Source organism: Hemitrygon akajei, chromosome 7 (genome assembly GCF_048418815.1).
Source record: "Hemitrygon akajei chromosome 7, sHemAka1.3, whole genome shotgun sequence".
Taxonomy (NCBI): domain Eukaryota; kingdom Metazoa; phylum Chordata; class Chondrichthyes; order Myliobatiformes; family Dasyatidae; genus Hemitrygon; species Hemitrygon akajei.
In genome coordinates, this window is record NC_133130.1 from 102,829,184 (window position 1) to 102,845,041 (window position 15,858).

General features: G+C 40.5%; 1 protein-coding gene across 6 annotated transcripts in view; it reads left to right on the forward strand.

Annotated features, from left to right (window-relative positions):
• The window catches only part of LOC140730748 (probable methyltransferase TARBP1), a 384,497-nt gene that overhangs the window by 132,624 nt on the left and 236,015 nt on the right, over positions 1-15,858 (forward strand). The gene's annotated exons all lie outside the window — the stretch shown is intronic.

Sequence of the window (15,858 nt, forward strand, 5' to 3'; positions counted from 1 at the left end):
CTCCCTTCGCAGGACCAACGATAAACCTTCCCAAACATAAATCAATGCACTTACCTTCAATGAGGTGGTCTGTAAGAGAGAGCGAGCCAGGCAGATGTCTCACCTTTTATAGCATGGGGCTGGGCGAGATAATCCAATTAAGGTGACCAATAATTTAGATGTGCATTGATTAGTTGGGAGGGACCAAATGTTGATTGGCATGTGGTGTGTCCTCCGACCAGCCAGGTGGCAGTGCGTCTGTCACGTGGCCGGTCTCTCTGGATACAAGTTGATGGATTGCAGAGTGCAGACTCGGGTCATGAGTACGGTTCCCTTTTAAGAAAACTGAAGCGCGGATGCCATGCTGGTCCACAGTTACCATTGAGAAACAGAGGCTTTAGACCCACTCATAGTATTCTGCTAGCAATTGGACAATCTCTGGACAGTAACACTGAAGACCTCAGAGCAAGATTGCAATAGCAGCCAGACATCAGGGACTGCTATGTACTTTGCTTTACAGAAATACGGCCGTCTGGCCATTTTGAATGCAGCGCTACAGCTCGATGCATTCTCAGGACTGCTCAGGTTTTTAAAGGCAGTGGAGATTTAGTATGCTTTTTGATTAACTCATCAAGGTGCACATACTTGGCAGTTCTATCTGTGTCCTGTTCACTGAACTTACAACATCTAGCAGTCAAACCTCTTCCTTTTTATCTACTGAGGAAGCTTCCTGCCGTCATCCTGGTAGTGGTGTTCATTCAACCTCAGGGCAGCGTCAGGAAAGCACTGTAGGATCTAAACTGCATAATCAGCAGGCACGAAACTGCGTAATCAGCAGGCATGAAAATGCGCAATCAGCAGGCATGAAACTGCGCACTCCAATGCCCTCCCTATCATTGGGGAAGATTTTAACCAGGCTAGTTTGAAGAAGTCTCTGAACAACTACCACCTAAGGAACCAACACAACTGACCACTGTTACACCACCATCAAAAATGCTTACCCTGCCATCCCTCGCCCACACTTTGGCAAGTCCGATCACCTGGCTCTACTTCTACTCCTGGCAGATAGGCAAAGATCAAAGTCCGCAGTGAGAAGTCAGAAGGTATGGTCAAGGGAGGTGGAGGAGTGCCAACAGGACTGTTTTCAGTCAGTGTGGACTGGACAATGCTCAGGGATTCTGCTGTTTTAATCCAAGGTTTTTTCACTCATCAGGAAAGAGGCGCAAAACGTGTTGCTTCATGAAAGTTTCATTACGAGCTGACAGAACAAAGGAAACAGGAGCAGAAGCTTGTAGCAGAAAGTAGCTTAAAAACAAAACTAAGATGCAAAGTCTAAAATACTAAGACAGTGTGCTTTGTCTATAGCTATTTTATACCACAGAAATAAGGGAAAATTCCATTCAAATCAATAGACAAAAATTAGCAAATTAGAAAGCATTTATTTAATACTGCAGTACCAAGTTAACCAATGAGAAAGTACTTGTTCAAATAACACAGAACAAAGAAACTTCTGGAGTTTTTCAGAATTATATTTTATAGTCACTAGAGGCATGTTAAATTGTTATATGTTTATTGAAAACTACTTCAAGTACAAGCAGGTAATTAATATTTAAAACTGCAAAGAAAATAACAATTGAACAGTCTAATCTAAGAATTGAACAGCTGGATCCAACAACCCCCTCCCCAACTTTATTCGAAGTCACATGTTTTGAATCATTACATCTGAATATTAAGAGGCAGAAAAACTACTACATTAAGTACAAAATAATCAAAAAAACTAATTCCTGACAAAATGTACCAGTGAAATGTGTTCCTTGGTCAGAGTCGATATGACATGGTAATCCCCATCTAGAAATACAGACCGGTCAGAGTTTTTGCTCTGTGTGTGGCAGTGGCTGTCCATGCTGGAATAGCTTCCACCCATCTTCTCCACTATTACCAATACATATGACACTTTGGTAAAGAAGCGTAGGCCATTTGTAAGTGTAAAGATGGATCAGGTGGAGCAGGAACACTTAATTGTGATAGTTTTTCTGCTGCTCCAGGATTTGTCATGCCTCTTTTAATGTTTGTCAAGCTCGTGCTTTGAACTTAAGATTCCACCAGCATTGGGACAATTTGTTAGAACTATAGAACATTACAGCACAGAAACAGGCCTTTTGGCCCTTCTTGGCTGTGCCGAACCATTTTTCTGTCTAGTCCCACTGACCTGCACCTGGACCATATTCCTTCATACACCTCTCACCCATGTACCTGTCCAAGTTTTTCTTAAATGTTAAAAGTGAGCCCGCATTTACCACTTCATCTGGCAGCTCATTCCACACTCCCACCACTCTCTGTGTGAAGAAGCCCCCCCAATGTTCCCTTTAAACTTTTCGCCCTTCACCCTTAACCCATGTCCTCTGGTTTTTTTTCTCCCCTAGCCTCAGTGGAAAAAGCCTGCTTGCATTCACTCTATCTATACCCATCATAATTTTATATACCTCCATCAAATCTCCCCTCGTTCTCCTACGTTCCAAGGAATAAAGTCCAAACCTATTCAACCTATCATTGTAACTCAGTTTCTCAAGTCTCAGCAACATCCTTGTAAAGCTTCTCTGCACTCTTTCAACCTTATTAATATCCTTCCTGTAATTCGGTGACCAAAACTGCACACAATACTCCAAAAGTATTCTTAGAGATAGTATTTATAATTATCTGGATAGACAGGATCTGATTAGGAGTAGCCAGCATGGATTTGTGCGTGGAAGGTCATGTTTGACAAACCTTATTGAATTTTTTGAAGTAGTTACGAGGAATGTTGACGAGGGTAAGGCAGTGGATGTAGTCTATATGGACTTCAGCAAGGCCTTTGACAAAGTTCCACATGGAAGGTTAGTTAAGAAGGTTCAGTCGTTAGGTATTAGTGCTGGAGTAATAAAATGGATTCAACAGTGGCTAGATGGGAGATGCCAGAGAGTAGTGGTGGATAATTGTTTATCGGGATGGAGGCCGGTGACTAGCGGGGTGCCTCAGGGATCTGTTTTGGGCCCAATGTTGTTTGTAATATACATAAATGATCTGGATGATGGGGTGGTAAATTGGATTAGTAAGTATGCTGATGATACTAAGGTAGGAGGTGTTGTGGATAATGAGGTGGGTTTTCAAAGCTTGCAGGGAGATTTATGCCGGTTAGAAGAATGGGCTGAACGTTGGCAGATGGAGTTTAATGCTGAGAAGTGTGAGGTTCTACATTTTGGCAGGAATAATCCAAATAGAACATACAGGGTAAATGGTAGGGCATTGAGGAATGCATGGAACAGAGAGATCTAGGAATAACAGTGCATAGTTCCCTGAAGGTGGAGTCTCATGTAGATAGGGTGGTGAAGAAGGCTTTTGGAACGCTGGCCTTTATAAATCAGAGCATTGAGTACAGAAGTTGGGATGTAATGTTAAAATTGTACAAGGCATTGGTAAGGCCAAATTTGGAATATTGTGTACAGTTCTGGTCACCGAATTATAGGAAAGATATCAATAAATTAGAGAGAGTGCAGAGACGATTTACTAGGATGTTACCAGGGTTTCAGCACTTAAGTTACAGAGAAAGGTTGAACAAGTTAGGTCTCTATTCATTGGAGCGTAGAAGGTTGAGGGGGGATTTGATCGAGGTATTTAAAATGTTGAGAGGGATAGATAGAGTTGACGTGAATAGGCTGTTTCCATTGAGAGTAGGGGAGATTCAAACGAGAGGACATGATTTGAGAGTTAGGGGGCAAAAGTTTAAGGGAAACACGAGGGGGTATTTCTTTACTCAGAGAGTGATAGCTGTGTGGAATGAGCTTCCTGTAGAAGTAGTAGAGGCCAGATCAGTTGTGTCATTTAAGGTAAAATTGGATAGGTATATGGATAGGAAAGGAGTGGAGGGTTATGGGCTGAGTGCGGGTAGGTGGGACTAGGTGAGATTAAGAGTTCGGCACGGACTAGGAGGGCCGGAATGGCCTGTTTCCGTGCTGTGATTGTTATATGGTTATATGGTTATTTGGCCTCACCAATGCCTTATACAACCTCACCTTAACATTCCAACTCTTATACTCAATACTTTGATTTATAAAGGCCAATGTACCAAAAGCTCTCTTTACTACCCCATCTACCTGTGACGCCAATTTTAGGGAATTTTGTATCTGTATTCCCAGATCCCATTTTTCCAGCTGGTCCAAATCCCTCTGCAAGCTTTGAAAACCTTCCTCACTGTCCACTACGCCTCCAATCTTTCTATCATCAGCAAATTTGCTGATCCAGTTTACCACATTATCATTCGGATCATTGATATAGATGACAAATAACAATGGACCCAGCACTGATCCCTGTGGCGCACCACCAGTCACAGGCCTCCACTCAGAGAAGCAATCCTCCTCTACCACTCTCTGACTTCTCCCATTGAGCCAATGTCTAATCCAATTTACTACCTCACCATGTATACCTAGCGACTGAATCTTCCTAACTAACCTCCCATGCAGGACCTTGTCAAAGGCCTTACTGAAGTCCATGTAGACAACATCCACTGCCTTCCCTTCATCCACTTTCCTTGTAACCTCCTCGAAAAACTCTAATAGATTTGTTAAAAATGACCTATCACGCACATAGCTGTGTTGACTCTCCCTAATAAGTCCCTGTCTATCTAAATACTTGTAGATCCTACCTCTTAGTACTCCTTCCAATAATTTACCTACTACCGATGTCAAACTTACCTGCCTAAAATTTCCCAGATTACTTTTAGAGCCTTTTTTAAACAACGGGACAACATGAGCTATCCTCCAATCCTCCAGCACCTCACTCGTAGATACTGACATTTTAAACATATCTGCCAGGGCCCCTGCAATTTCAACACTAGTCTCCTTGAAGGTCTGAGGGAATACCCTGTCAGGTCCTGGGGATTTATTTACTCTTGATTTGCCTCAAGATAGCAAGCACCTCCTCCTCTTCAATCTGTATAGGTTCCATGACCTCACTACTTGTTTGACTTATTTCCATTGACTCCATGCCAGTTTCATTAGTAAATACAGATGCAAAAAAACCATTTAAGATCTGCCCCACTTCTTTTGGTTCCATACATAGTCGACCACTCTGATCTTCAAGAGGACCAATTTTATCCCTTACTATCCTTTTGCTCTTAATACACCTGTAGAATCTCTTTGTATTATCCTTCACCTTGACTGCCAGAGCTACCTCATGTCTTCTTTTAGCCCTCCTGATTTCTTTCTTAGGTTTTTTTTTGCACTTTTTATACTCTTCAAGTACTTTATTTGCTCCCTGTTTCCTATACATGTCATACATCTCTCTCTTCTTCTTTATCAGAGTTCCAATATCCCTAAAGAACCAAGGTTCCTTATTCTTATTCACTTTGCGTTTAATCCTGACCATAACATGCAAACTCTGCACTCTCAAAATTTCTCCTTTGAAGGCCTCCCACTTACCAATGACATCCTTGCCAGAGAACAATGTGTCCCAATCCACACTTTTTAGATCCTTTCTCATTTCTTCAAATTTGGCCTTTTTCCAGTTTGGAACCTCAACCCGAGGACCAAATCTATCTTTAGCCATGATCAAGTTGAAACCAATGGTGTTATGATCACTGGAACCAAAATGTTCCCCTACACACAATTCCGTCACCTGTCCTAACTCGTTTCCTAATAGGAGATCTAATATTGCATCCTCTCTGGTCGGTACCTCTATAGATTTAGAAAACTTTCCTGGACACATTTTACAAACTCTAACCCATCTAGACAGATGGGATCTGTCTAGTATGGGAGTCCCAATCAATATGTGGAAAATTAAAATCCCCTACTATCACAACCTTATGTTTCCTGCAGTTGTCTGCTATCTCTCTGCAGATTTGCTCCTCCAATTCTTGCAGACTGTTGGGTGGTCTATAATACAACCCCATTAAGGTGGTCATACCTTTCCTGTTTCTCAGCTCCACCCATATGGCCTCAGTAGACAAGCCCTCTAATCTGTCCTGCCTGAGCACTGCTGTAACATTTTCCCTGACTAGCAATGCCACACCACCCCCCCCCCCCCCCACCCTTCATTCCTCTGCCTCTATCACATCTGAAACATCGGAACCCTGGAACATTAAGCTGCCAGTCCTGCCCCTCCTGTGGCCAAGTTTCATTAATGGCTTCAATGTCATAATTCCAATTGTCAATCCATGCCCTCAGCTCGTGAGCCTTCCCCACAATACTCCTCGCATTGAAATAGACACATCTCAGAAGATTATTACCACCACACACAACCCTTCTATCTGTGACTTTGTATGAAACTTTAACATCATGTATTTTCTTTTACCCCCGCTCCACTATTTACTCTGGCACTCTGGTTCCCATCCCCCTGCAAATCTAGTTTACCACCCCCCCCAATAGCACTAACAAATGTCCCTGCAAGGATATTGGTCCCCCTATAGTTCAGGTGTAACCCGTCTCTCTTGTACAGGTCCCACCTGCCCCAGAAAAGGCCCCAATGATCCTGAAATCTGCCCCCTACACCAGTTCCTCAGCCACGTGTTCATCCTCCTGAGCATACTACTCTTACCCTCACTGGCACGTGGGACAGGTAGCAATCCTGAGGTTACCACCCTTGAGGTCCAGCTTTTTAACTTCCTACCAAGCTGTCTATACTCACTCTTCAGGACTTCCTCTCTATTTCTTCCTATGTCATTGGTACCGATGTGTACCATGACATCTGGCTGCTCACCCTCTCATTTCAGAATGCTGTGCACGCAATCAAAAACAACCCTGACCCTGGCACCTGGGAGGCAACAAACTGTCTGTACCTCTAACTATCGAGTCCCCTATCACTACCACTCTCCTTTTCTTTCCCCCTCCCTTCTGCACTGCAGAACTAGACTCAGTGCCAGAGATCTGGCTGCCGCAGCTTGTCTCAGGTAATTCATCCCCCCAACGGTATCCAAATTGGTGTACTTGTTGTTGAGGGGAATGGCCACAGGGGAACCCTGCTCTGCCTGCCCTTTCCCCTTCTCTCGCCTGATGGTAACCCAGTTACCTGTGTGCTGCTCCTTTGGCGTAACTACCTACCTGAAACTTCTATCTATAAACTTCTCATTCTTCTGAATGATCCGGAGGTCATCCAATTCCTGCTCCAGTTCCCTAACGCAGTTTGTTAGGATCTGCAGCTGGATGTACTTCTTGCAGGTGCCATTGTCAGGGACACCAGAGGTCTCCCTGACTTCCCACATCCTGCAAGAAGAGCATTCCAACATCCTGCCTGGCATTCTCTCTAATTCTAAAGGAAAAAACCAAAACTTACCGGAATCTACCCTCGCCCTTGTTGATCGTCATTTGCACTCCAATGTGCCCTAGAGAGTGTATTTACTGTGATACAAAGTTCAATTCCAGTTTTTGGGTTCACAACATGTGTTCCTTGTACTATTTTTATGTTTTCCTTCCCTCACTGTCTTTTTTGCAATTTCATCCACGCATGCATTTCCATGGCTTTTCATCGTAGTCATTTTTGAGCAACTTTTACAGTTTTATACAGCTGTTGTATAACATCCGTAAGTTCTGGTACTAGTTGGCCTTTCTTGGTTGGGTTTCCTACAACCACAAGCAATGCTCTTTGTTTCAATAAGTTTTCAAAGTCATGAATAACTCTGAAACCATTTTGAGAGTCAGAGTAGATATTGGCTGATCTTCCTTCAGCCTACTCACAGGCTTTAATCTAAGCTTTCAGTTCTGCCTGTTGCACAGAGGTAACAGGAGTCACGCTTCCTGATTGTGTTATTTCAATTCCAGAAAGAAATGCCCGTCTAGCCATTTGAAAACCGATATATATTTCAGTGTATAGAATCAGATGATTGGCAGAGCAATAACCAAACTTTAAAACACTTTCAGTTGTTCTTCATTAAAAACCACTGGATTGTCTGAGCACTTACTGTCCTTCAGCAAATTGTTAATTGGGTGAGCAGTAGTTGATGGACATGCCACTAGTTTGTCAATACATTGATTAACAGTGGTGTCATCTTGATGCTGTTTGTCTAAGACCATAAGACATAGGACCAGAATTATGCCATTCAGCCCATCAAGTCTGCTCCACCATTCCATCATGGCTGATCCCAGATACCACTCAACCCCCCCTTGATGCCTATCAATTTTTGCTTTAAGTATACTCATGGTCTTGTCCTCCACAGTTGTCTGTGGCAGAACACTGTATTCCATCTGCCACTTTTTTGCCCATTCATCCAATTTGTCTAAGTCCTTCTGCAGTTGCATTGCTTCCTCTGCACTACCTACCCCTCCACCTGCCTCTGTGTTACTGGCAAACTTTGCCACATAGCCACTCTCCACTATCTAAATCATTGACAAACAATGTGAAAAGTAGAGGTCCCAATACTGACCCATGAGGAACATCACTACTCACCAGCAGCCAACCAGAAAAGGCCCCCTTTATTCCCACTTGCTGCCTCCTGCCTGTCAGCCATTCCTCTATCCATGCCAGTGATTTTCCTGCAATGCCATGGGATTTTAACTTGTTAAGCAGCCTCATATGAGGCACCATATCAAGTGCCTTCTGAATATACATGTAAATGACATCCACGGCCTTTCCTTTGTCCACCCTACTTGTTACTTCCTCAAAGAGCTAACAAGTTTGTCAGGCAAGACTTTGCTTTGCAGAAACCATGCTGACTTTGATTTATTTTATCATTAGTCTCCAAGTACCCTGAAATCATATCCTTAATAATAGACTCAAATACTTTCCCAGCCACCATGGTTAGGCTAACTGGCCTATAATAATTTCCTTTCTTTTGCCTTCCTCCCTTCTTAAAGAGTGGAGTGACATTTGCAATTTTCCAATCTTCTGGAACCATACCAGAATCAAGTGATTCTTGAAAGATCATAATCAATGCATCTATCTCTTTAGCAACCTCTCTCGGAATACTGAGATGTAGTCCAACTGGTCCAAGTGACATCTACCTTAAAACCTTTCAGTTTGCCTAGCACTTTTTCCTTTTTTTTAAATTGTAATTTATTTATTTTTTATTGAAGTTCATAATCAAACAAATGTTTCCATAAGATGTATTTCAGACATTGTACATATATATCATTGTATTTATTGTATACAATAAATTTGTATACAAATTTGTATACAAATCTCCACATTGTATTTATCTGAGGTATACACTTATAGAAAAGAGTGGAGAGAAAAAACAAGTAAAAGGAAAAAACTATGTACAAGTAGGGAGTGATCTTTTTTTTACAACACATTCATTGATTTGTAAGAATAAAATCAGGCCTATGAGGCATTATGTAGTTAAACCATTTTTCCCAGTATGAATCAAAATTGTTCCAGCTTATGATTAACAGATGCTGTTATCTTCTCTGTTTTGTAAATGTCCATTGTAATTTCCATCCATGCATTTAAAGTTGGGCTCTCCTGTGATAACCATTTCCTAGTAAGAGTCTTTTTACCAGCCACCAACAGTATATTCATTAAATATTTATCTCTTTTCAACCATTCTTGAGGTATATATCCAAAATACCCTTACTTTAAGGGTATTTCACATTTAAAGATGTCTTGTAATGCATTGTGTATCTCCCTCCAATAGTCTTTGATAACATAAATATGAAAATGATTTGCATTTTGATTTCCACAATTTCTCTAGCAAACAGGGAGGTTACTATCATAATGGGATTTCTTAGAGGGTGTAATAAAATATCTTATCAAGTTTTTCCATCCAAACTCCCTCCATTTCTGTGAACTGGTACACTTCCATTGATACCTCCATATTATTGTCCATTCTTCCTCAGATATAATTATCCCTCCTTCCTTCTCCCAGTTTGTTTTAATGTATGAAGTTGAATGTGTTTTAAGATTTGACAACCCCTTATACATGCTTGAAATGATTCTACTACCATTATCTGAATTATATGCTTTTCTAAATAGCTCTATCAAGCATGTTCTTGCCTTGGTTACATTTTTAAGCATCTTATTTACATACTGCCGCATCTGTAAATACCAATAAAAATCTTGTTTTTCTAATAAGTGTTTCTCTTTAAGCATTTCAAAACTGAACAGTGTTCCTTCTTTCATTATGTTGCAAAGAACTGTTATTCCTTTAGCTGTCCAGTCCTTAAATCTAGCATCCAGTTTATTTGGTGTGAAATCCAAGTCATATGCACACCATTTAAGAATTGCAATATCTCCCTCTAGATTTTCCATATTGTAAGAATCAATTTCACCCATGGGTTATCAATAGTATTTATATACCTTTTCAGGTTGTTATCAGACAAAATTGCTTGTATGGGGATGGGAAGTACCTGCTCCTCAGTGTTTTTCCATTGAGCGTCATATGATGGGTTGCACCAACATATCACAGCTCTCAACTATGCTGCAAAATAATAATCTCTAAGAGAAGGCAGGCCCCATCCCCCCTTTTCCTTTGCTAATTGCAAAGTTTTGAGATGAACTCTAGGCCTTTTACCCTGCCAAATATACCTTGATAACATCTTGTTCCATTCATTGAATTGATTTTGATTAATCTCTATTGGTAGGGTCTGAAAGAGATATAACAGTCTGGGCAGTATATTCATTTTAATAGACTCAATCCTTGAAGTGAGACTGAAAAAAGGAATCAGGTTCCATCTTGCCATATCTTCCTTAAATTTTTTTATATAAAGGCTGATAATTACATTCTGATAATTTTGCCAAATCTCTTGGCATAATGATGCCCAAATATTTGAAAGACTCTGTTTACCATGCCCAGGGATATCTACTTTCAATTTCTCTTGGTGGGCTATAGTAATATGAAAGTAATTGGGTTTTATCTATGTTGATCTTGTATCCTGATAATTGACCATATTGTTCAAAGGATCGCATCAATTTAGGTAAAGAGTATGTTGGTTGCCCTAGATAGATCAAAATGTCATCCGCGTAACAAGCCAATATATGCTCTGTCCCTTTAATAATACTTCCCCTGATATCTTCATTTTGTCTGATGTACTGAGCTAATGGTTCCAGATATAATGCAAAGAGTAGCGGTGACCATGCACAACCCTGTCTCGTGCCCCTTTCTAGGGTAAGACTATTTGATAAATATCCATTGATTTTAATCCTAGCAGTAGGGTTGTCATATAGTGTCTGTATAGTTTTAATAATTGTGTCTTGGAAACCAAATCCATGTAAAACTCTGTAAAGAAAATTCCAATTAACCGAATCAAATGCCTTTTCAGCGTCCACGCTTATCACGATTGCTTTGATTTTATTTTTTTTTGTATATGATCCATAATGTGAAGTGTCCTTCGTATATTGTCTTGTGTTTGGCGTTGTCATATAAAACCTGTCTGATCGTTACGTATCAGTATGGGTAGAAACTCCTCTAATCGTTTGGCCATGATGGAGGTAAATAACCTATAATCCACATTAAGAACGGATATTGGTCTAAATGACCCGCATTCCATTTTATCTTTGCCTTCTTTCGGTATAGCTGAGATTATCGCTTCCTTCCAACTGGGTGGCATTTGTGCCTTTTTTAGAGCCCAGTTCAGTGTGGGAAGTAAAACAGGAATAACTCATTTTTAAATTCTTTGTACCACTCTGCCGTATACCCATCTGATCCTGGTGACTTGCTTAATTTAAGCCTTTTAATTCAATTTCAGTTATGTCAGCAGTCAGCGCTCTATTTTGTTCTTCGCTTAAAGTGGGTAACTGTAGAGAATTCAAGAAGGTGTCAATTTGGGTTATGCTTCCCCCTGGAAATTTGGAATATAGAGTTTTGTGAAACACTTCAAAAGCTTCTTGAATTTCACTTAGCTTATTTTTTATAATTTTTGTTCTTGGGTCCCTAATTCTATGAATTCTATTTTCTGCTATCTTTTTTTTCAGTTTCCACACCAGTATTTTCATAGACTTTGATCCACTTTCGTAATGTCTCTGTTTCAGAAACATTACATTTTTCCTGATTTCTTGCGTAGCCAAACTTAGTTCCATTCCTAATTTTTTTAAATTTCCCCAATGTATCCTGTGCCAAATTCAATTTGTGTTTTTTCTCTAGTTCCTTCAGCCTATTTTGTAATTCTTCTAATGTTTTATTCCTTATTTTTTTCTTATATGAAGATATCGCTATAATTTTCCCTCTTAAGACACCCTTCAGAGTATCCCGTAAAATGGGAGGTGAAACCTCTCCATTATCATTAAATTCTGAGTAGAGACCAATTTCTTTTTTAATTTGTTCCTTAAAGTACAGATCATTGAGTAGACTTGAATTTAGTTTCCAAAGAGTATTCTTTGGTTGTAGGTCAAAATCAACAGATAAATATATAAGTGCATAGTCACTTACATCTATTGTCCCAATTCCACAGGTGTTTATTTTGTCTTTATCTTTTCCAAATGTTATGAAATAGTCTATTCTTGTATATACAGAATGGAGAGCAGAATAATGAGTGTAATCCCTTCTGTCGGGGAAAAGGTTCCTCCATATATCAATTAAACCAACATCCTCAAAAAGTGTATTAACTTTCTTATGTAAGGATTTTGTTTCATAGGTTTTTCTATTGGAAGAGTCTAAGTTTGGTTGTAATTGTAAATTTAAGTCTCCCCCACATATCAGAAGACCTTCTGTTTCCGCTACCATAATATCAGTAATTTTCTGAAAGAAACCAATATCACTTCCAGGGGGTGCGTATATATTCAATAGAGTAACTGAATTTTCATCTATATATATTCCCCCTTACCAGAATATATCTGCCCTCTTTACCTCCCGTTTCGAATACTTTTTTCAAAATTTAGCTTACTTGAGATAAGAATAGCAACGCCTCTCCTATGTCCTGATTTATATGAGGAGAAAAACAAATTAGTGAAGCCCATTCTCTTTAGTTTTCTATGCTCTTTATCACTTAAATGAGTTTCCTATAAATATACTACATGGGTTTGTTCTTTTTTCATTTTGGATAAAATTCTATTACGTTTGATTGGATTTTATAGCCCATTGACATTAAAAGAAATGAATTTTACTTTGTCCTTAGCCATCTGTATTTATCTGTCAATGTATCATTGAAATTAGCAGAATAAAACTTAATTGATCTTCTCCCTGAACAAATAAGAACCAAGAAACACAAATAATAACAAAATGGCAGCGAATGTCTGTTTCCAAGGCTGAGGTCTTTGGTAGATGCCCCTGCGTTGAGCTAGAGGAAATGTCTAGCTGTGGGGGATAACCCCTCCTACTTGTGAGTTGAGGGCCTCCATTACAGTATTTATAAAAGTCAGTGAACAAATCCATTACACAGAAAAGATTTCCTTGTGTACTTCTATATATATATATATATATATATATATATATGTAGAGGCTGTCTTTGGAAAACTCCCAGTCTCTTCCTGATATCTTCTCTCAGCCTCCTCCCGTCTCTTGCCTTTTCGATTCTCGCACTATTTCCTAAGCGGAGCGTGATAATTCCTCTGTCAGTCTTTCCCTCAGTTTGATCAGGCTGACGAGCAACCCTCTGGCCTTCAAGTCTGTAGTCGCCCCTTCCACTGTCTGATACAGTTGGATCCCATCTTGATAAGACACTCGAAGTTTAGCAGGGTACAGAGTTTGAAACTGAATCCTTTCTTGTTTTAGTATTCGCTTCACTTCAGAGTATTCTTTACGTTTCTGCAGGAACGCTGGGTGGTGGGGAATCTTAGTTGAAATATATTAATTTATCATCTAAAAACACCCTCTTCTGACTCCATGCCCTTCGTAGAATCTCCACCTTGGTACTATATCGAAGGAATTTAATTATTTTTGAGTGTGGCTTACCTGCTCTGTCTCGGGTAGGCTTCGGGACGAGCGCACAACGCGCTCTCTCAATTTCTAGCTCCATAGTCGAGGGAAGCTCCAGCACATCCTGCAACAACTTTCTGACAAACTCCGTCATAGACGTTGTATATTCTGATATTTTTCCACCGTGATCTTCCCTCCAGGTCAAGCAGTTTACCTTCTTGTTGATTTAATATTTTTATTGTCTTGCTTAGTATCCGTTCCACGTTTTGAACACGATCTTCTACCTTCTCAATTCGAGTCTCTGCCACCGCTATTTTTTGACTGACATTGGCGAGCTTTGACTTAGTATCATGTAGCTGCTGTTTTATATTTTTCTGGAACTCCCTTATCTCTTTCAAAATTTCGACCATATTTGCTGCTTCGCCTGAACGAGGCCCAGCGTCCGCCTCGCTAGCATGGGGTTGGGTAGGAGAGCCGCTCGCTGCACTCCTCTCAGCTGCAGTCTCCGCAGTGTTGCTTTTTTTTATTTCCATTCTTTTTCCCCATTCTTGCCCCTCTTATCAGTTCAAATACTTCCAAAAATACTATATTTGATGGGTTAATAGGGCTTAATACGCGTTTTTACGGAGGAGCTAGTGACTTAGGCTGCCATCCTCGACGATGACGTCACCAGAACCCACTTTTTCCTTTGTAATTAGAGTGGCACTCACTCCTGCTCCCTGACACTCACAGACCTCTGGCACACTGCTAGTGTCTTCTACAGTGAAGATTGAAGCAAAGTACTCATTAAGTTCATCTGCCATTTCTCCAAAAACTCCACTTTATCTGGGTGATTTTTCCAAGTTCTAAATCTTTGCAACCTGCTGACGTTGCCACATGTTGGATTCTGATGTTTTTCATCCAAAGTTCTTTCAGAAGACAGAAAAGAGGCACAAAACTTGTCCGTTCATGATCATTTTATGATGCACTTGGAGAACAAAAGAAACAGGAGCAGAAGCAAGTAGCAGAAAGTAGCTAAAGACAAACCAATTGGATGCACATTGGGTCTGCCAGGACTTGCAGGTCATTACTTCCTGCAAAGCAAATCCTAACATCATGATTGGCTGTGATGCTTCACTCCCAGATTATCTCAATGCCTTTTATATGGCATCTGATGATCTCTGTCTGAGAAGCTGATGTCAGAATATCTTTCCATGTGGTGAAGCCTCACAAGGTATCAGGTCTTGATGGTGTTCTCAGTAGGGCTATGAAAACCTGTGCCAACCAACTGGCAAGTGTTCAAGGACATCTTCAATTTCTCACTGCTGCATTTCCCACCTGCTTCAAAAGGGCAGCAACCATACCAGTGCCTAAGGAGAGCAGGGTGAACTGTCTCAGTGACTGAGACAGTTGCACTCTGATGCAGTGATTTAGGAGGTTGATCATGGCTGGAGTTAACTCCTGCCTAAGCAAAGACCTGGACTCACTGCAGTTTGCCTATCACAATAGTTTTACAGCAGAAACAATCTCACTTTGCCTTGGATCACCTGCATCAGCTTTTGTTTATTGACAGTAACTCAGTATTCAAACTAATCATCCCTCAGTTCTAATCAACAAGCTCCAAACCTGGGCCTCTGTACCTCCCTCAGCAACTGGATCCTTGACTTTTTAACTGGGAGACTACATTCTGTGTGGATTAGGAATAGCATTTTATTCTCACTGACAGTCAACACTGGTGCATCTCAAGGATGCATGCTACTCTCTCTACACCCATACTTTGTGATTAGGTGCAGCCCAAATGCCATTTACAAATTTATTGATGACATAACTATTATTGGTAAATTGTCAGATAGTGATAAGAAGCTGTACAAGAGTAAGATAGATCAGCTGGTTGAGTTGTGTTGCAACAACAGCCTTGCAGTCAATGTCAGTAAGACCAAGGAATTGATTTTGGACTTCAGGAAGGGGAAGCCGAAGGAACATACATCAGTTCGCTTTGAGGACTGAGAAGTAGAAAGGTGAACAGTTTCCAGTTCCTAGGTTTCAACATCTGTGAGGATTATCCTGGGCTCAACATATTGATGCAATTCCAAAGAAGGCATGACAGCAGCTATATTGCATTAACAGTTTGAGGAAATTTGGTATGT